Raw genomic sequence first — 23,398 nt, 5'->3', positions numbered from 1 at the left:
GGGCTGCAGGATCCAAATCTCTGCAGCCCTAGACCAATCACAGCCCTAGACCCCCACTGGTTTAAATGACCCAATGGCATGCTGGCGCAGGAACCCAGAGATGTATATAAGTTGGGCCCCGTAGGCCCCATAGCTAGTCTTGTAATGTGACCATATACTATGTCATTCCTATTAAAGAGTTTGTTATCACTTACTCCAAGACTCCTCCATGCATAGAACTCACTATACAACAGTGGCGACAAAGGTGGGATCTGGATGAGCGAGGTCCAGGGCTCCCCGGCACTGCCAAGTGCACCGAACACCAGCGCTGCCGTGCGACAGGCACCGCTGTCCAGCCCGATCATGGCCACCGGGTTCAGATTGCAAAACTCCATTCTGGAGTTCGACACGGTTCAGCCCGAGGCCTGGGAAGCCTGGGTCAAAAGACTCAAGTGCCACCTCATGGCACAGTGAATCAAGGATGACGAACCAGAAATCAAGAAGGCCATCCTGCTGAGCAACTGTGGCATCGCCACCTTGCAGCTCGTGGAGGGCCTGGTCACGCCGGAAACGCTTGAGTCGTCCTCCTTCGACAAGATCATCGAGGTGCTGACCGGTCATTTCGTCCCAAAGCCAACTCACCTCACCCAAAAGCTACAGTTCCTCAACAGCTTCCAGGAACCGAACGAGACCATAGCAGCCTTCCTAGCCTGCCTGCGAAACATGGGCAGGAAGGCGGAGTACGGCGCACAATTGGAAGAGGCCTTGCTCGTGAAGTTCACTCACGGCCTCAGGGATGTGAAGGCATGTTGGAAAATCGTGACGGAATCAGATCCTACCCTGGCGAAGGCCCTACAAATAGTCACCACTGCCGAGGATGCAAGTAAGAAGAAGGTCCGCCGCCCAGGTACCAACGCTCACCAGCTGCGACCAGCCATAGAGTCAGACGTCTCCGACGGCGACGACGCCCTTAAACTGAATCAGGCAGGTCGACAAAAGCCACGAACATGAGCAACAGAGCTGACCACCCCCAAGACCTGTGCCAGCGGTGGGGAGCCACACGAGTGACGCACCTGCAGGTTCCGGAGCACGACCTGCCACACATGCGGAAAGGCCAGGCATCTGGCACAAGTATGCTGATTATCAGCGCAGGGCAAGGGAAACCTCCACGCCAACAAAATGGCCGCCACCACGAGGTCACACTCGTGGATGACATCCAGGCACTCACCACGATGGGGACCCAGGTATGCCAACTGCCCCTTCCACCCTCAAATAAGTATCACATGACTGTGTTCATAGGCGGCAAGCCCTGCAAAATGGAAGTAGACTTGGGGGCAGACCAGATGGTCATTTTGGCCCACACATTTAGGGAGTTGTGCCCGTGGGGAGAAGCCCAGCTACACCTGTCCCCATTCATAGTCCGTGACTTTCAAAAGTGGGAGGTTGCAGTCCTGGGGTGGAGCTGGTCCACGCTACATACAGGAGGTTTAAGGGCAAGCTTCCACTAATCGTTGTGGAAGGGGAGCTGAGTAGCCTCCTGGGGCGGGCCTGGTTCAAGGCCCTACGAATACGAGTAACGGGTATCCATCACGCCCCCATTCAAAGAGATTTTCAAACAATGTGCGAAGAATTCTCTGCTGTGTTCAACGGAACCCTGGGAACATACATAGGGGACCCCGTAACTGAACCCTAAAGTGCAGCCCATATGGCTGAAGGCCAGGCGCATGCCCCTAGCATTGAGACCCAAGATTGAAGAAAAGCTAGACCATCTCGTGGCCCAAGGGGTTCTGGAACTGGTAGCTAATGTGAAGTGGGAGGCTCCCGTCGTCACCCTGATCAAACCTAATGGTAGCATATGCATTTGTGCCGATGACAAATGTACAATTAAGAAGGCGCTGCAGGGCCATGCGTACCTGGTTCTGGTGGTGAGCCACATACTAGCGTCATTAGCAGGAGCAAAATTTTTTGCGAAACTGGATCTGGCACAAGCATATCAACAGCTTCCTGTGGATGCCGTCACAGCAGAAGCGCAAACTATCATAATGCACCGCGGGGCTTTCAGAGTTAAGCGTTTGCAGTTTGGGGTCAGTGTGGCCCCTGGAATCTTTCAAAACTTGATGGACTCCCTTTTTAAAGGTATCCCTGGGGTCCAGCCGTTCTTCGACAATGTGCTGATAGCAGCAGCCACCGAAGAGGAATTCCAGCTTCCTCCAGTCAGTGTTGCAGTGTTTTGATGGGGCAGGGTTGAAGGTGAAATGGGAGACATGTGTGTTGGGGGTGCCCACCATAGACTTCCTGGGGTATACGGTGGATAAAATAAAAGCCCAGGACAAAATAAAGGCCATTTGTGAAGCGTCAGCGCCCACCAACAAGGCGGAATTACAATCCTTCTTGGGCATTCTCAATTTTTATCATGCATTCCTCCCCACAAAGCGGCGGTAGCGGAGCCCTTACACAGACTGTTGGACAAACGGGCGCCATGGGTTTGGGGTCGCCAGCGAGCTGCTGCTTTCCAGGCAGTAAAGGACATTTTGACTTCAAACAGCTTGCTGGCGCACTTCCACGAGCGGCTGCCTGTCATTTTAGCTTGTGACACTTCACCATATGGGGTTGACGCTGTACCCGGTTCCGCCAGCCGAGCTCTCCTTGACACCGGGCCCACCGCCTGCGTCGCCGGAAGCTGCTGTTGCATCCCTGCTCACGCCAGCACTCAGGCGGTCAACGTGAGAGCATCACAAGCCCGTGTACCTAAAAGACTATGTCCACTAGGGGCTTGCAAACTAAGGAGGGAGGGATGTTATGTACAGTAGGTCACAGAAGTGAGTACACCCCCTCACATTTTGTAAATATTTAAGTATATCTTTTCATGTGACAACACTGAAGAAATGACACTTGGCTACAATGTAAAGTAGTGAGTCTACAGCAGGGGTGTCGAACTCATTTGTTATGAGGGCCGGATCTGACATAAATGAGACCTTGCCGGGCCGGGCCATATGAGTCATAAAATGCAACGCCAGGTAACCAAGATAAAAACTTAACAAAGGACACAAACACAATTAAAGACATTATTTTTTACTTTAAAAACAAAACTGCTTAAAACATAATTAATACTTATGAAATTAACAATAATAATTAAAACATTAACCAATTAACTCCAGGATTTTTCAAGGCAAGAGATGAACAGAGAAGGTTTGTTTTTGCCCACAAGTTTTCCTTAGTGGCCTTCCCTCCCAGGTACTTCTCACTAGCTATAACAATTCCCCCCAAAGCCAAAAGACTGGGTTATAATGCTTGCTAAGTTACTATGACTGCTAGGTAAAGCTGACTCCCCACCCCCATCCCAGTCTGGGCATCACATGAAGTCTGGCAGCTGTGCCAGTCTGAGCCCCTCTCAAGATGGGTGAACTAAATAGAGTTGGTGACTGAGATCATGCCAGCCAAGTGTTTCCACATGCTAAGCCCAGAAATAATGAGTTGTTGTTATAACTGCTAGGTAAGGCTGACTCTCCCTCTCTCTCTCTCTCTCTCTCTCTCTCCCCCTCCCCCTCCCCAATCTCCGGTCTCTTTGTCTCCTCCTGCTACAGAGGCTGGGACACATCTGCCTACCTCTCCATCTGTACACAACATCCTTCACCTGAAGCTGTAAAGAAGAGGGAGAGGGCCCAGGTTAGGACAGAGGGCAGAGACCCATGCTAAGTTGGGAGGACAGAGTTCCCACTGGAACAGATGCTGGGCAGCAAAGGGGCTGCCCACCTTGGTCTACTGGGGTTGCCAAGCAAGCCTAGGTCATTTGGAAGCCCTTCCCTTCCCTCCACTCCCCTCCCGCCTCAATCAAACCAAAGCAACCAACAAGCGTAGAAAAGGGTCCTTTCTTACCCGTGTTTCTTGACGCTGCAAGCCAGGAGAGAGGCAGCCCCAACCTCATGGGCATTGACCCTCTGCAACAGGCCGCCATAGGGCTGCCAATCCCCAGTTGGAGGCGGGAGATTCCCCAGTTTGGAGGCCCTCCCTCCGTTTCAGGGTCATCAGAAAGGGTGGGGTGGGGGAAATATCTGCAGGGCACTCCGTTATTCCCTATTTTATTTTATTTTATTTTATTCGATTTATATGAAAACTATGAAAACTGATTCCCACAGTTATAATGAAGAATTGATCTGCAGGTATCTGGGTCTCTGGAGGGGCTGTTTTTTGAGGTAAAGGCACCAAATTTTCAGCGTAGCATCCAATGCCTCTCCTCGAAAAATCCTCCACATTTCAGAAGGAGTGGACCAGGGGGTCCAATTCTATGGGCCTCAAAATAAGGTACCCCTATCTTTCATTATCTCCAATTAAGAAAAGGCATTTAAAAGGTGCGTGGTCCCTTTAAAAGTGATGACCAGAACTCACTTCTGAGTTCAATCGTGCTCCTTACACCGTTGCTCCTGGCTCCACCCCTAAAGTCTCCTGGCTCTACTCCCAAAGTTCCCAAATATTTCATGAGCTGGATCTGGCAACCGTAGGTCGCTGGCTCCCTTCCCCTGCCCAACCTACATGCTGCGGCTGCTGCCCAGACACCTTGTTCCCAAACAACAAGAGGCCCTGCGTGCCCAGCCTCTGGCTCCATCCCACAGCTTAAACTTCATGTGGCTGGTGACGCGCCCCCCCCCCCCAAAATCTCATCCTGCCAAGGGCCTTCCAACCTCCTCCGTGGCTCTGTATTGGTTCTCTGCTCCCTTCCCCAGCCCGACGTGTGCCCCGCCGCTGCCCAAACACCTCAGCGAGCCCGGGGCTGGGCAGCTGCTGGCCTGTCAAGGGCCTTCCAACTTCCTCCAGGGCTCTGTGCCGGCTGGCTGCTTCCTCCCCCCGGCCTGAAGTGCACCCACCGCTGCCCAAACACCTAGGGGAGCCTGGGGCTGGGCAGCTGCTGGTTGGCTGAGGGCTTTCCAACCTCCTCCACAGCTTTGTGTCGGCTGGCTGCTACATCCCCCGGCCCGACGTACATCCCGTTGCCACCCAAACTAGGTTTGCCAAGTCCAATTTAAGAAATATCTGGGGACTTTGGGGGTGGAGCCAGGAGACTTTGGGGGTGGAGTCAGGAGACATTAGGGGTGGAGCCAAGATCAAGGCTGTGGCAAGCATAATTGAACTCCAAAGGGAGTTCTGGCCATCACATTGAAAGGGACGGCACACCTTTTCAGTGCCTTCCTTCCATAGGAAATAATGAAGGATAGGGGCACCTTCTTTTGGGGCTCATAGAATTGGACCCCCTGGTCCAATTTTTTTGAAACTTGGGGGGTATTTTGGGGAGAGGCACTGGATGCTATATGGAAAATTTGGTACCTCTGCCTCAAAAAACAGCCCTATGAACTATGAACTGAAATGAACTGCATTTTTCCAGTTCATGCCCATCCCTGCAGCTGAGCATTTGGTTTGAATGTATAAATGTAACAAATGTTCCATGTGGCATAGAAAACTTTTTTTACTATGTTAATTATTCATCGTCTTGCAGTCTCATTTAGCTGGTTAGTTTCTGCTGCAAGGCAAGGGACCAAACACTATAGTACCACACTGTAATTGTGACTTGCATTTCTGATTTCCAGCACCGGAGATCATTAGGCAAGATGCAAGTACAAAATGATCCATGAAGGCGGAATAACAGGCAGAAGGCACTAATGAGATATCTTCATATAGAACATCATGCATGGCACCTGCGGGGTTATCCTAACAGGACAGTATAGGTGATTTGCCAGTGTCTAGGGTTTATCAGTCCTGGAAGCAGGACAATGCAGATCTGGAATGATTTGCTCGTTTCTGAAAATGCATAAAGATGCTAGCTGTGTGCTGCAATGGAAGCTATCTGGCTCACACAGATTCAAATTTAACATGGGATTTAGGCTTCCCAATCCCCAGATCCCAGAGGGGGATCCCCCAGTTTTACAGGTTTCCCCCCCCCCCAGCCAGCTGGCCGGCGGGGGAAGCCCCACCCCCACAGCCATCATGCACCTCCATGAACGATTCCCATAGGGAACAATGGGGAATTGATCTGCGGGTATCGGGGGCTCTGGGGAGACTGTTTTTTGAGATAGAGGCACCAAATTTTCAGTATAGCATCTAGTGCCTCTCCCCAAAATACCTCCCAAGTTTCAAAAAGATTGGACCAGGGGGTCCAATTCTATGAGCCCCAAAAGAAGGTGCCCCTATCCTTCATTATTTCCTATGAAAGGAAGGTATTTTAAAAGATGTGCAGTCCCTTTAAATGTGATAGCCAGAACTCCCTTGGAGTTCAATTATGCTTGTCACACCCTTGTTCCTGGCTCCGCCCCCAAAGTCTCTTGGCCCCACCCCCAAAGTCTCCTGGCTCCACCCCCAAAGTCCCCAGATATTTCTTGAATTGGACTTGGCAACCCTAATGGGATTGTATATTTAATTTGGATAAATACAGTATATTCCTAACTCTAGACACACATAAATAAAGTGATCAGTATTCACAGGCCTAAACTAGGGCCTTGGGGAGTTAGAGAAAAGAGCATGTGAATATATACATTTGTGCTTCAAACAGCAAAATGGTTCTGTAGTTCTAGAAAGCCTCATCTCTTAGATTGTAATAATGATGTGAGTGGGCAATGTTGATGGAGAGTGTAGCTTTATTGATGCAACAAAGGTTATACCTTGAGTCGAATAACACTTATGCTATGCACAGCATCACTGATTACAAAAGGTGCCCATCATTATATAATGATGCACAATAAAAAGGACAATGATGACACAGTGCATTTATAAGAGATAAACCAGTATTTGAACCTCAGTTTACACAGCTGAGCAGCCTGTGTGTATAATTTAAAACCACTACAGCTGAGAGATTTAAACATTATTATTTCATTTTGTGGAATGTTAGAATGAAATGATGCTACCACCTTTCATAAATTAGTTAAGGATGTTTTGAGTGGCAAAACATGAAAGAGTTCAATAGGCCTGATCTCAGGCTGACTGAGGAGTGAATGTACAGCCTGCATTTAATGAGGCTGCACTCTCCTAATGAATCCAGTTGGCAGTTTGGGCGTGCTTCTAGGGTTGCCAATCCCCAGGTGGGGGCAGGGGATCTCCCAGTTTGGAGGCTCTCCCCCCGCTTCAGGCCCCCACCTGGGGATTCGCAACCCTAACCCCTCCAAAGCACCAAGAATACAGAGCATCACTGCCCCCAGACAGAGTACAACTGGCCATGTTTTATACATGCATATTTTTGCATAGTCTGATGGGAATATGTTGTCACTGTATACTGTTTAGCAGGCAATCAATAACCAGTAAATAAATCAGCCAGCTAGCCAGTGGTTATAAACAAACACTTTAATAAAGTCTTACAATTTGGTATTCATTTAAGTATGTGCTTTTGATATCATTTTGTGCACATGCATTTTCACACAGCCTTGTAGAGGTACAGTTCTGCCTTCATTTCATTTAATTACCTAACCTGACTCAGAGTAGAACCATCTTACCTACTGTGCAGATTCTGAAGCTCCCTCAGGGCAAGGAAATGAAACTCCACTGCCACAAGGAAATGAAATGCCCTCAACACAGCTACTGCAGGGCTACAAAGATTTTCAACAGTCACTTGAGGTGGAAGTCAGCTCTTGGGGGCAGGGTGGCTGTTGAAATGAACACACGATCAAATATATACTCATCAAAATGTGCAGCATTTCTATTCTACACTGACAGGTGTCAGGTCCCAGAACCAGAAAGGGAACCAAAGATTACAGGCAGTTGCAGCAGTCTGTTTGTTCAAACTCTTTTACAAAATGGAGACAGCACTAATTTCCTCAAACGACAACAACACAGGAAGTCAAGACTTCTTGACTATGCTTCCCCCAACTGTACGTCTTCTAACAATTGAAGCTCTACTGAACTCTGCCTCTCTCAAGTCACTCCCCTTGGATAAGTAAGAGACTCTGTATGGCATACCACATGGGGCTACCAGTTCACCAAACAAGACAGGAAAGCTGATATACACAGGAAAGTAATTTTGGATGAAGCACCTGAGAAATGGGGAAGTCTTTACTTTGACGGCAGAGTAGTACAGGGATCTTCACACTCAGAATGTGGTTTGCTAAGGAAGAGGAAATTCCTCTAGTAAAATGTAATATTCACTTAGCATGTCATTAAAACAAGGCAGGGATCTGAAGGCTTGGGATGCAGAGTGTTAGATAGAAGAGAATCTTCATGCTTATGCAACTTTCAATAGTGCTGAGACTATTGCTGGCTAGCATTTAGAGTCGATCTTATAATTGTATCCTGAGACATTCTACATTTACATTATGGGGATAATAATGCTAGTGTATGACAGAGTTGTGAAAGTTTTAGCCTCATGGCAAAACCTGGTCAGTTAGTATGGAAGGGGGTTACATTTGATCAACAATTTTGTATTATTAGGTACTTGTATGCTGTGTTTGTTTGCTAGTCTTTGGTTGGGAACATAGACACAAATAAAATTGATTGCATCTCAACCCCACCCCCCAAAAAATCTCAGAACAGCAGCTTTATAGAAAATCATTTCATTAGTCAGCTTTATTTTATTTCTTTTTTTAAACTGGGCCTTTACTTTTACCTTGCTTTTCCTTTGAGTAAATGTCTGACTTTGAAAAACTATAATTGCTAAAAAAAAACCCTATTGTTCTGCCTAGATTGTTATAGATTGCCTTACAGACACCTAGAATTTGATTTTAGGCTACCATTCTGTAAAACTAAGAATGGGTGGGAGAGACATTGGATGTACTATGCAGACAAACAGGATATTGGCTTGTTTAAGTATAATCATTAAAACTAACAAGGATCAGCAACTCTCTGGGTATGATGGAAAAATAGCTGAAAAGTTTGAGCAACCTGCTCCATAGCCACAGGGCAGACAAAGAGTGGAAGCTGCTTGTGTTATTCCTCCCCACCATAGTCTTGAGCTATAATCTGCCCACAACACACTCAACGCATTGTTTCAGCAGCTGTTTGGAATTCTGTTATCACCCTAAGAATGAGCATGTGTAATTTTTCTCTCTGTGCCAGAAATCTGAAACCATAACTTCTTGGTAGCAGAACATCTTATATTGCTCTTCCAGAAGTCCCTGCTTTAAATGTACTGCAGTCAGACTGTGTCTTAGGTGGGCCTGTCTTATTTTATTTCCGCTGTGCAGATGCAATGATTTTTATGATCTCTGAGGGTGCAGCCTCACTGAGAACCATCTGCCCCATGAGCAGGCAGCTGCAACCAGAAATACTTAGCATAAGTAGCTGCTGCCATCTATGGACCAAAAAGAAGCATGTAAAAACTTTTTGGAAGACTGAGTTTTGCATGATTTAAAGTATCTATGCTCTTCTCAGCTGCAGAACTTGGGCCAAGAAAATGTGTTTTTTTTTTCCTCACCTCTTGTCAGTCTATATTGAAAGTTATTCAGCTACCAGAAACACTTGTGAATATAGCAATTACTGATATTAGAAAGGTTCAAATGCAGATCCCCGCCCAAGTATATCCACAAAGGTGCTTCTGTCCTGTCTGTGTGTTCAGAGACCTTTGGAAATACCAGACACATAGGCTTACAGCTTTCAAAGGCTAACAAAGGCAGGAAAGTTTTGATGTTCCGTTCTTGTATCCAGCCAGCACTGCTTCCTCGTTCTTCCTCTTGGGATTCCCTGTTCTGCTAGTCCAAATTAATTTTTGGGGTAGACTAGTGGGCAATTACTTGTGGTACTCAGGTCTCTTGGCTAGGATCAAAGTATAGATCGATCACAAGAATTACAACTTTGCCAGCCAGTAAGCTTCCAAATTCTTTCTTACAGCTAGATATAAATCCTGTAGTACCTTAAAGACAAACAAGATTTTCAGATATGAATGTTAGGAAGTTAAATCCATCAGATCTATCTGTTCTATCACATGGCTGAAACTAATCCCACCCCCACCCCACATCACTGTTTTTCTTACATACAGTTTTTTTCCCCCAAGTAGCAGAACAAAGATGTTAGAAATGTCTTTTGGATGATCCAAGAAAGGGAGTTTAGGATATTATTATTACTTTTTTTGCGGCGGCATTGCAGTCAGTATATGGCAACAGTATATGGCGTTTTCAAGGCGAGAAATGTTCATAGGTGGTTTGCCATTGCCTGCCGCTATGTAGCAACTCTGGACTTCCTTGGTCTCCCATCAAAGTGCTACCCAGTCAATGGGGTGTGAGGGATTGTGACTTCTCCCTCCCATAGTTCCAATGTCTGCATGTTGGACAGCACAAGTTCATTTTGACTTACCTACCCTAGGTTCAAGAGCCCCGTGGCGCAGAGTGGTAAACTGCAGTACTGCAGTCCAAGATTCGCTCACGACCTGAGTTCAATCCCGGGGGGAGTTGGGTTCAGGTAGCCGGCTCAGGGTTGACTCAGCCTTCCATTCTTCTGAGTTTGGTAAAATGAGTACCCAGCTTGCTGGGGGTAAGGTGTAGATGACTGGGGAAGGCAATGGCAAACCACCTCATAAAAAAGTCTGCCGTGAAAACGTTGTGATGCGACGTCACCCCAGATTCGGAAATGACTAGTGCTTGCACAGGGGACTACCTTTACTCTAGCTTGGATGGAGAGCCAGTTTGGTGTAGTGGTTAAGTGTGCGGACTCCTATCTGGGAGAACCGGGTTTGATTCCCCACTCTTCCACTTGCACCTGCTGGCATGGCCTTGGGTCAGCCATAGCTCTGGCAGAGGTTGTCCTTGAAAGGGCAGCTGCTGGGAGAGCCCTCTCCAGCCCCACCCACCTCACAGGGTGTCTGTTGTGGGGGAGGAAGGTAAAGGAGATTGTGAGCCGCTCTGAGACTCTTCAGAGTGGAGGGCGGGATATAAATCCAATATCTTCTAGCTTCATTCACATAATCTGTCCATTGAAAAACTGGGATGTAGAGTTTGCACAACTGGAAAAGAACAGCAGAACAAGCTCATATTAATATATGAATTTGACATTGTTGTCATTCAAAAGTGTTCAGTAACAACTTTTTCTCATTGTTCGTGGCAGAAGCTGCTAATTGATGAATGCAATACAAGCCGATTGAGAGGGATTTGCAGCAGATGGCCCTCAATACTTCTTCGTCATCAGCAAGCATGATGACCTGTCAAATGACAGCGACATCCCTTGGATGGGAGCTGGAAGAAAAGGACGTTTAGTTCAAGCTGTATCAGTGACTTGAAAGGAGATTTTTGGAGCAAGACTTTTTTTCTTGTACTCATATTGATGGAGTCTAGACTCTGAGACACAGATGGACATTATCCCGGAATTGAATCTTATGGCTGCAACCAAATCATTCCTTCCCAGTCTGTGCATTTAATGAAAAAAGTTTTCTTTTTCTCTATAAGTGCTGGATCATAAATTTCTTAATTCTCTCCTTTAAAGGAAACTGAAGTTGCAAAGGCTACTGTGAACTTCCTGCCACACAGGAAACAGGAAGCAAAACAAGTCAAAAAGAAGTGGGTTCTCCAGAATTGACAGTTTGCCAGTTTGGATGAAGTCTGCATTTTGTGAAAATTTTAAGATGACGAAAAAAATAAATCTTTACTGAAAACATACCCCAAAAAAGTTCATCTGGAAATTAGGTGTGATGATCCACGTCCAGTTAAAAGTCTCCTTGAAATGTGTTTAGACTGTTAAGAAATGGGAAGTGAAATTCAATGGTTCTTCCATCGCTTTGAATTTGCTTTGTAAAGAATAAAACTGTAAGTTGAGGATGTCTGATACTGTGAAGTTTGGGTTCCACAGGACTTTCCAGAGAGGAAGTGCAACAGGCCTTTTCCTCTTTGTGTCTTGCAGGGATATGTAACAATGGGCCATTTGACTACCTGCCAATGAATCTCAACATGAGAACAGAACAAGGTTTATTGAACTATTTCAATTAAGTATAGGGTTGCCAAGCCCAATTCAAGTAACATCTGGGGACTTTGAGGGTGGAGCCAAGAGCAAGCTTGTGACAAGCATAATTGATCTCCAAAGGGACTGCACACCTTTTAAATACCTCTCCTCCATTGGAAATAATAAAAGATAGGGTCACCTTCTTTTGGGGCTCATAGAATTGGATCCCCTGGTCCAATCTTTTTGAAACTTGGAAGGTGTTTTGAGGAGAGGCACCAGATGCTATGCTGAGAATTTGGTGCCTCTACTTTAAAAAAAATTCGGTGCCTCTACTTTAAAAAGCCCCAGATACCCACGGATCAATTCTCCATTATACCCTATGGAAATCGGTCTCCATTGGGAATAATGGAGTGCCCAGCAGACATTTATCTCTCCCCCCACACACTTTCTGATGACCCTGAAGTGGGGGGAGGACCTCAAAACTAGGGAATACCCTGCCTCCACCTGGGGATTGGCAACCCTAATTAGGTATGCTGGTGCCATGTCTCAAAATTCCTGTCAGTGATTCCAGAAGAAGGCGCTGTATTAATCCCGGAACAACAAACTGCAAGCCAATCCACCTCAGGCCTCATTATCTACAATTGGACAACTAATCTTTTAGCTTGGGCAACCAATTGTCCTGTGCCAAAATCTAGAATGGGGTTCCAGAATCACTGCCACTCTCCCTCCACCATGGCCAAGCAAGGTGTGGTCTTTGCCCCATACAAGGTAGAGAGGAGTCAATGCCACCTCAGAAAATGGCTGCCTCAGCTATGGTGGCATGTGTGAGCAGTTGCCGTAGCAAGCCTCGGATGGAGTGGGTATGAGTGGATGCCTTCACCAAAACAGCTGCCTGAGTCAATGCGAGAAGCAGTGGTAGATGCCTGCTTTTCACTGGGGGGGTAGGATCATGGCCAGTCCCCCCCCCCCAGTTTGGTGTAGTGGCTAAGTGTAGTGGCTAAGTGTGTGGACTCTTATCTGGGAGAACCGGGTTTGATTCCCCACTCCTCCACTTGCACCTGCTAGCATGGCCTTGGGTCAGCCATAGCTCTGGCAGAGGTTGTCCTTGAAAGGGCAGCTGCTGTGAGAGCCTTCTCCAGCCCCACCCACCTCACAGGGTGTCTGTTGTGGGGGAGGAAGGGAAAGGAGATTGTGAGCCACTCTAAGACTCTTCGGAGTGGAGAGTGGGATATAAATCCAATATCTTCATCTACCTCACAGGGTGTCTGTTGTGGGGGAGGAAGGTAAAGGAGATTGTGAGCTGCTCTGAGACTCTTCGGAGTGGAGGGCGGGATATAAATCCAATATCTTCATCTACCTCACAGGGTGTCTGTTGTGGGGGAGGAAGGGAAAGGAGATTGTGAGCCGCTCTGAGACTCTTCGGAGTGGAGGGCGGGATATAAATCCAATATCTTCTTCTTCCCCCATTGCAGGGCCTGGGAAGCTACCCTGGTTGCTCTTTGGGCAAGACCACCGCTGATTGAGCAGAATTGAGGGGTTTTTTTCCCTTTTGCCCTGCTCACAGAGCTGTAGGCACCAGGTCAGTATAATGAGGCATTCTTCCTTTTCATTTTTTGGGCATTCTGCGTTTCGAAATGCCAGCACCCTAAAGATTCCTTTTGATGTTGAAAAGTAATATGGAGAATCCTCCCTGAGAAAAACCAAATTATCTGAATAGATAGATTAACTCATGATGAAGTGTAAACTTGCTCTGGAAACGTCTCGACTCAAGACATAGAGGTAAGTTTGTATAGGCTTTTAAACAACTTTTAAAACATTAATGTTTGTTTCATATTCTCTCACTGATTCTTTAGTGGATGTATGCCAGCTATTTAGCTCTATTTCTACAATTAGAATAGATGGCGTATTAAGAAAGTTAGTATGTTCCTGTCGTCTTAAGAATCAAACTGCAGAAAAGGGGAATTCTGGGGAAGGAAAAACTGGCTTCATTTTAGTGATCTGCTTTTGTTGCCCATGATACAATCAACAGTGTGTCACACCTACCTAAACTTTGCAGCCCTTTTGCCAGACAGTTTAGCAATCTGAGTTTCCCCTTTAAAAGGGAATTATGGCTCTGATATATATGACATGTATGTGTAACATTTCGGGGAGAGATTATGGCTCAGTGCTACTGCACCTACTTTGTATGGAAATGGTCCCAGGGTTAGTCCTTGTTTTCATCAGTAAAGGACCTTGGAAAACACCTATTGGGAAAAATTCCCATTGCTTAAGAATCTGAAGAGCTGTTGGCAAAGTAGGCAATGCTGAGGAAGATGGACCAGTGTTACTACAAAGTAGCTTCGTATGAGATGGCCACTGTCTTAGAACTACCAGGCAGAATTTAAGTGGTGGCCATTGTTCCTGTTATTCCAGATGTTTCCTTCCCAGATTACAATTGCTCAAAGCCATTTCCTTAATGCTTTCCCTCATATATTTCCCCTAGCCTTTTCATGATTGCATAACAGCTTGACACCTTGCAGTGTTCTGCATGCTTTCATTATCCACATATTAAGAACCCAGGGTGGAGTCTAATTTTACAAGCTTCAGTCAAGACAGCATACTAGGTTGCACTGTGAACATATTTGTATTTACCTGTAAGGGCTGAGACATTATCCTAGCTCTCTGTCAAACTATCACTGAGCAGCCCTTAGCATTTAGTGCTTTTAAGTAACTGAGTGCAGTGGAGTGGTTTTGAAGTAGTGGCATCAAACTGCATAGCTTCAAGACTCCTTAGTAGTTTCCTGACTTCCGGGGTTGGATCATGGAGAATTGAGCTGCTTCTCTAAGAGGAGGGGACCGGAGCCTCTGTTCTGGGCAGAGAAGGCGACCCCAAAGCCTGCTGCCTACTTTTCTCAGTGAAGGGAAAAGGCCAAGACATGCTTAGGAGAATTCTGAGGGGATTTACTTTGGCTGACGAGGAGTCCCTGTGGGGTTCCTTTTAGGCTTTGAAGAGTCCCCGGTGAAGAATTGCATTCCAACGTCTACAGAGGGCTTCCGTGGTCATTAAATTGACTTAAATTCATCGTGATTCAAGTTTTCTTTGGACTATTTTAATATCTAAATATTAATCTTCATTAATGATATTGAGAGGGGTAAATTTGGCTGCAAGGTAAGAAGATCTTTATCTATCATTCCGGGACTAAAATCAAGCTTATTTGAGATAAAGATTAAAATTTGGTCTGAGCTATAAAATTCTAAAGTTGTAAAGAAGAGAAGGGGGTAATTTTGGGACTTTGGGAATTTAAGAAGCAAAGTTAAAAGACGAAAAACAACTATTGTTTGGAATACTTGCGGTTTCTGCAAAAAAAACCCCATCGTCACTGAGTTGCTGAACTGGGAGACGTCACAGGAAGTGGTGTCATACAAGTATCGCGAGATCTCTCAACCATTGAAAATGTGACTTTGTGGCAAGAAAAGCAGGAAGCAGGAAGGAGCCATTAGAAGAAGGGAACTTTCAAACCTCCTGGCCTTCACTAGGACTTGAAAACCATAGAGAAATTGTGGTGGCCATTAAAGGAAGGTCAAAAAATTTAAATATTTAAGAAAAAAAGACTGAGACTTTAAAAATTAGTGGAGCCGGCAGATATCATGATTACAAAGTGAAACATATTGGATTATAACATTGGAACTAATTTTGGTGGCTTTTTGGTGAAAAAGGAAAAAACTTTCAAAAGGGTCTGAAAAATCGCGGACACCATTCTGTGCATTTTTAAAACTTTAAAAAATAATATTTTGAGTTAGGAAGCCCTGAGAACAGTGATTTTGGGCTTATTGAAAAGGGCATTTCCTAATCTATAAGATCCTATGGTTTAATTTGAATTTGGTGAGACCAGCTTAAGAGCCTATTTTGGCAGCGGGAAAACAGCAATGTCTGATCATAAGCCAGCACCAAAACAGACATGTGCAAGGAGTGGTTCACTGGAGGAAGGTATAATGCCTAAAAGACAAGATCAACTGGATGCTATGGAGGCAAGATTGGTCAAAGTGATGAAAGATCTGATAATGGACAATAAGAAGCAATTAATTAAAGAACTAAAAAAAGATATTGAAACAAGTGCAGAAGTGGTGAAGACAGAAATTAAAAAAGAAATTAAGGATCTCAGAAAGGACTCACAAGCAACACTAAATAAAGTACATGTGGTTGAAAATAAGGTGAAGGATCAAGATTCCATGATTAACAAATTGCAGGAGAAAGTAGTTCTGCAAAACTGTAAGTTAATAGAAAATCAGGTACGTCTGAGAGGAATACCTGAGAATGAAGGAGCTGACTTAAAGACATATATAATAAGTACTATTGCTGAGTTTTTGGAGCTAGAACCTGATGAATCTAGCTATCTTTATGATTACATATACAAAGTCAATTCATCGTTTGCCAAGAAAAATAAATTACCAAGAGATGTGGTAATAAAATTTATTTCAAGAGACATGGTGGGAAAGGTCTTAAGAAAACAATTTGAAAAAACATTGGAAATTGATGGAAGCAGAGTAAGAATTATGAAAGAGTTGCCAAGAAAGGTTATAAATGACAGAATATTGTAGAAAAAATTAACTGACAAGCTGCGGGAGAATGAAGTGAGATACAGATGGATACTGCCTGAAGGTCTAAGTTTTTAATATGGAGGAAAGAGGATTACAATTACAAATGTACAGGAATTGAGGAGATTTTTTGAAAAAAATGTGGGATTTGGGGATACAGAATAAAAGAAGAATCATTATGGATTATAAATTAATATCTTGAAACATAAATGGACTAAATGCACCGCAAAAAAGAAAGGCTACATTTCATTGGATCAAGAAACAAAAAAGTAATATAATCTGTTTACAAGAAGTACATATTGAACAATTGGATTATAAATTTTTATGGAACAAACAATTGGGTAAGGAATTTTTTTCCTTGGCTAAGGAGAAAAAAAGGGGAGTGATTTTTTATGTTAAACAGGAACTGGATCCAAAATTGATTTTTAAGGATAATGAAGGAAGATATTTAGCTGTGGAAGTGATGATGAATGATAAAAGGACATTGTTGTTGGGACTGTATGCCCCAAATGGGGCGAAAGACTCCTTTTTTAAAGACATTGTGCAACAATTAGACCAAGTGACTTATGAACAAATAATGGTAATGGGAGACTTTAACGGAACAATTATTAATGATTTGGACAGATCAGGGAAAAGAAATAAAGAGGGGAAGTTACCAAAGTCATTTTTTGACTTAGTGAAACAAGAAAGCTTGCAAGATATATGGAGGAAATTTAATCCTAAAGTGCGTGATTACACATTTTTTTCAGCAAGGCATAATTTTTTCTCAAGAATTGATATGTTATGGACTACAAAAGATCTTGGACTTATGACGAAAAAGATAGAAATTCTTCCTAAAATTGGGGCTGATCACAATCCATTGATGTGGTTGGCAAAGAGTATGAAAAAGACTAGGAGATGGAGAATAAATGAAGATTTGCTACAGAAAACTGAGATAGTGGTGTCTCTAGAAAAGGAAACAAAAGCTTTCTTTCAAATAAATGAAAAAGAGGGCATTCAATTCCAAACTGTGTGGGACGTGTACAAAGCAGTAATGAGAGGTATTTTAATTACAATGAATAATAAAGATAAGAGAGCCAAAGAGAAACAAATGTTGGACATTCAAAAAGAGATTGGGAAAAAAGAAAAGGAACTTAAAAAAAGACCAGGAAAAAAAATAATAAGGGAAATTACAATATTGCAGAATCAACTGAGACATTTGTTAAATAAAGAGGTAGAATGGAACCTTAAGAGACTGCAACAGAAATCTTTTGAAGGAGCAAATAAGCCTGGAAAATACCTGGCTTGGCAAATGAAAAAAAAAAAAAGGAAAATAAATTTGTGAACAAAATTGTATTGGGAGGTAAAGAAATTGTTGACCAAGCAGGAATTAAAAGGGAATTTTATAAATATTATGCAAAGTTATTTCAAGCTCAAAAGGTGGAGAAAAGAAAAATAGATGCATATCTACAGAAAATTCAAGTAAATCCCTTAACAGAAAATATGGAAAAGATATTAAATGAACCAACTGAAAAAATTGAAGTTGAAGCAGCTATAAACTCAATGAAAATGGGAAAGGCACCGGGTCCAGATGGTTTTACAGCAAAATTCTACAAAGTCCTCGTAGAGACATTAGTACCAAAACTTCAGAAGTTGATGAATATTATAAGGATTGACGGGATAATACCAAATACATGGAAGGAAGCAACAATTTCGTTGATACCAAAAGAAGATAGAGATACAATAAATGTAAAAAATTACAGACCAATTTCATTACTTAACAATGACTACAAAATATATGCTAGGATACTAGCAGAATGACTTAAACAGCATTTGAATAATTTTATCAGAGGAACAAGCAGGATTTCTTCCCAGGAGACAAATTACAGATAATATCAGAACTGTTATAGATATTATTGAATATTATGAGAAGCATCCTGAAAAAGAAGTGGCATTATTTTTTGCAGATGCAGAGAAGGCCTTTGACAATCTGAATTGGGATTTATGTTTGCAGTAATGGAGAAACTGGAATTAGGAGAAGATTTTATAAGAATGGTTACGGCGATATATACTGAGCAACAAGCAAACAGCCTATTAAATGGCGGGCAAGCGGCCGAGAGATGACGCTGATGAATTTGGCGTTTCACCAAAGAGCAAACAGTCGAAAATTAAAGACTTTTTCGGCACAAAGACAAAGCAAGCTGGGCACTCTGTGGAGTATAACATCAAGACAGCTAACCGCTTCTTCCCACTTAGGGAGCAATTAGACCTACTAGAGGAAGCGGAATGCGGTGGCTCGCCTCGGTTGTTCGGGAGGACAGCGGCAGTAGACGATCCTGGGGTGTGGCAATTGCCCAGTAAGAAATTAACTGACGAGGACTGTGTTACATCAGCAAGCTGCAGTCTGCTTGACCTAACTGCAAGAACTGTTGATTGCATTTTTCAAGGCATGGGTGAGATTATGAATCAACTTAAATCTCTCTCAGCAGCGATAGCAGGATTGTCTCTCTCAGAGAATAATAATCAGCATATGCCTACCAGACCATTAACTTTGCAAAATTTTAGCAGTGCATGGAGGTCTGGGCAGCGTACACCCCAGAGAGAGAAAGGGGAGAACCATCAGCAATTGATCCTCCAGCCATGTAAGATCTGCCTGATGGTATGCAAGTACAGGGGATCATATCCATACTGGGGAAATAAATTCATGGCTAAGAGTCGGCTTAGTGAACTTTTGAGGATTAATCTAGCTGCAATTGATCTTATATCAATAGAGCCGCTCAGTCATCAGAGCCAAGCAAGGAAAGTTTTACTCTCCTTTTCTTCTCCTAAGGTCCCCACTTTACTCCTCAGACAAAAAATGAAACTGAGTACAAGAGGAGTCTTTCCGGTACGTGTATTCAAGGACAGTGTTGTTCGGGTCTTACATCTCATGAGGCCTTGTGACAACTCTCGATCCAACAATAGACGTGAAACGCAGAACTTAGCCATTCCCTCAAATGCAGCCCGGAAGAATTTATCCTCTGCTGGAGTACCAGCCTTCTGCAAGCAAGTTGGGAGTGAATCCCACGACATGAGGATGGAGTTCGAGGGTGTTTCATCAGGACGGACTATGGGGGACAGTACCTCTCTGGCTTGTCAGATGGGGGATGGAAATGGTTGGCTTGAGAGCACTGAGGAAAAAACTCTGCTGCAAGATTTTGCATATCTCCCAGTGGGGGATCAAACAGCTATACTATCCAGACTGGGAGGGGTTTATAAAAGGTTGGAAGAAGTATACCAAGCCCGTCTGGAGAAGGGGGCACCAGAGGATAAATAGGTAGCAAGGGCTGATAGCCCAGGGGAGATTAACCAGGGAACTGGGGCCGTAGGAACGAAACCCTCCTTGCCTACAAACTTAATTCAATTTTCAGGGAGGACAAATGAAGTGAGCCCCATCTTGGAAAAGGATTGCCACTATGGATCTTGTCCCCATTTGTCAGGTAATCCTGAGGTCATCAAGCAAAAGACTAAAGAAGGACTGAAGAATCATAGCCACAATGGATGTGTATTCCAGGACGTCAGTGGGGCCCTGGATGCAATAGAGACAGATTGACTGATCCCTAGCCAACAGAAAGAGAGTCTGACATTCCACTCTCTCTCAGTAATATCATGGGATGGGCAGCTAGATCTAGGGAACCAGATGCCAAGAATCTTATGAGCAACAAGCAAGCCTCTGCATAAATGCAGATTTGACGGAGAAAATGATAATTAGTAAAGGAACAAGGCAAGGCTGCCCTCTATCTCCATTGATATTTATAATGACATTAGAGATTTTGCTTAGGCAAATACAAGACGATAAAGAAATAGAGGGATTGAAATTGAAAGGTTTTTTTCTTATAAATATAGAGCGTTTGCTGATGATGTAATGTTTATCAATGAAAATCCTTTATATGTGACAACTTTGCTGCTTCATAAAATACAGGAGTATGGAGAATAGGCAAGCTTTTATATAAATAAAGAAAAATCAAAAATTTTGTGTCAAAATATGACAAAGAGCCAACAGGAAGAACTGCAAAGTGCAACAGAGTGTGAGGTCACTTCAAAAGTAAAATATTTAGGTGTGGAAGTTACTATGAAAAATATAGATTTGTATAAAAATAATCATGAAAAGCTTTGGCAGAAAATTGATGAAGATTTGATAAAATGGAACAAATTGAACCTGTCTATGCTGGGCAGAATCGCTGCAATTAAAATGAATGTTCTACCAAGAATTATGTTTTTATTTCAAACAATTCCAATCGTGAAGGACAATAAACAATTTAGTAAATGGCAAAGAAAAGTTTCAGAATTTGTATGGACTGTGAGAAAACCAAAGATCAAAATGAAAATCTTAACCGATTTAAAAGAAAGGGGAGGCTTCCAGCTACCAGATCTAAAATTGTATCTTGATGCAGTGTGTTTGGTATGGATTAGAGAATGGATGACGTTATTAAATAAGAAACTGTTGGTTTTAGAAGGCCATGGAAATATTTTTGGTTGGCATGCTTATATGTTTTATGGGAAAAATAAGATGGATGGTTTTTTTTCACATCACTTTATAAGAAGAAATCTACTAAGTTAAAATATAAAAAGTATGGTGATGAGAGAAAGCCACTATGGATTGTGCCAACTGAAGTAATAAAACTATCCTCAGAAACAGATGAAGGGATGTGGTCAACGTATAATCAGCTATTAAAAATACATGAAGGAAAGGTGGAACTAGAATTAGCTGAAGAATTACAATATAAATATAATTGGTTTCAATTACAACAAATTAAGAGCTTGGTGGAACAGGACATTAAAAACGAAGGTATAAGACAGGAGCAAACAGAATTAGAAAGAATGCTGTTGGGGGATAATGAAAAGGACTTATAAATTACTATTGAAGTGGTCTACAGAAGATGAAGCAGTTAAATCTCAAATGATAAAATGGGCAATCAATTTTAACAAAGAAATACAAATGGAATCTTGGGAGTATTTATGGAAGAACTCTATGAAGATTTCGACATGTTATAATATTAAAGAAAAATTGTTTTAAAATGCTGTATAGATGGTATATGACCCCTAAGAAACTGGCAAAAATGAACTATCAGGTGTCAGATAGATGCTGGAAATGTAAAAAACATGAAGGATCTTTCTACCATATGTGGTGGACCTGTGAAAAAGCAAAACAATTTTGGCAATGATTCAGAAAGAAATGTCAAAAAAATTAGGTTATGACATCAAGAGGTCTCCAGACTCTTTTTTGTTGGGATTACAAATGGAAAGTTTTCCAAAACAAGATAGAACGATGGTGTGGTATCTGCTTTCAGCTGCAAGGACATTATATGTGCAGTTATGGAAGCAAGATAAAATACCAGAAAAAATGGGACTGGATTTAAAAAGTTATGTCATGGAGTGAAATGGACAAACTTACAAGAATCTTAAAAGACTATGATCTGGAGAAGTTCAGAAAGGAATGGGAGAAATTTCAAAGTTACGTTGAAAAACAATGGAAAGTAAAGGGACATCTAGTCATTTTTGATAATTGCTGAAGTGTGGTGAAATAAGGGACTAAAGTTTATGAAGGGAAAATTTCCTCTTTCTTTGCGTTTAAGGAGAAAAATGAAGATGAACTTATAGAGTTAATTTTTCTTATCTCTTGTTTTTATTTTTTCCTTATTGTTAAAAAGTTTTAAAATGGAGATTCTTAACTTGTCAAGTTATCTGGTGTTGTTGTTTTTTTTTTACAATTTTGAGTAAACACCGGCGGGGGTCAAGAAAAGGGGAGAAAAATGTGATGTATTGTTTTCAATTTGTATTATTTTTTTCTTTAATTTTATAACAATATATTGCAAACTAATAAAATTGTTTTAAACTGAAGACTCCTTAGTAGTTTCCTGAAGCCCCCAGTTCCCCTGGCTTTGTCATCTGGATTCCACAGCAGGCCTCATCTTCACAAACATCCCACTATGCAGGTTGATGCTTACACTGTACCTGCATCAAAAGGCCATCGATTATCCTGCATTATTTATGAATTTAAGGCTATTTAGCCTTGTTGAAGATGCAAGACAGGGATATTTCTAGCAAAGCAAAACAAAATATACCACAAGTAGAAAAATCAGCTGCAGAATAGGGCATGAAGGTGGAACAGCTCCTCCTAAACTTGGCAGCTGCTTATTCAACAACGGGAACCCCACCTGCCAAGAGAAATTCCTCCACCGAAAAGGTACCTTATCTTTTAAAAGCAAGGTGGATTTCTGCCGGGTGCAAGGGTCCCAGATTGTCCTGTCCTTGTCATCCAGTGAGTCAAGGCCAGGAAGAAGAAACAGACACTGGAAGAGACAGACGACATCCTTCTCGTGTAAGGAAGGGAGTTGGCATTCTAGCTCTCACTGAAGGCAAGGCTGCCTGTGGTTTTCTTTCCTTGCATGTCTGCTGTGAGCTTCTTCTCTTACAAGAGGAAGGATGTGCAATGTACATGTGTTTCCTTGGTTAAGAAGAGGCCCGCAGAGCTAGAGCTGTCTGCTGTACATTGGCTCCTAAGAACAGGAATGCACTGAGATGTTATGTTTATTGGAGAGTTAAAACTTCTGTGTATGTAATAATGGGTAGCGTCGAGAATTGTGTTTGAGGATTCGTTATAATACTGGGTGCTAAAGCTACAGGAGGAGATTTCTTTTTTAGCTTGGCCTGAATGATTTGAATGGATTAAACATAAACATAAATCTTTCCCCGCCCTGTAGCTTCACTGTCCTAACAAACCAGAGCACAGTTTTGTGGGAATAGATCCTTTGCAAGATTCAAAATCCTGCTCTTTGGTATATTAAAGCTTAAAATTGCTCACTTTAAGCATATTTGTTGTGATTATAGATAGAAGCTCCCGGGAAATAGTTACATAGGTGTTTAGAAGCACAGAAGAAACTGTGACCCTTCTTGAAATAATTACTTTGCATTGGAAGAGATCATGTGAAGAGTGATTTCTTCAAGATTATACAGATAACACATGAAATGCATTCTAAAGCACTACATG

This window comes from Heteronotia binoei, chromosome 5, assembly GCF_032191835.1.
Source record: "Heteronotia binoei isolate CCM8104 ecotype False Entrance Well chromosome 5, APGP_CSIRO_Hbin_v1, whole genome shotgun sequence".
NCBI lineage: Eukaryota > Metazoa > Chordata > Lepidosauria > Squamata > Gekkonidae > Heteronotia > Heteronotia binoei.
This window is presented reverse-complemented; position numbering follows the sequence as displayed.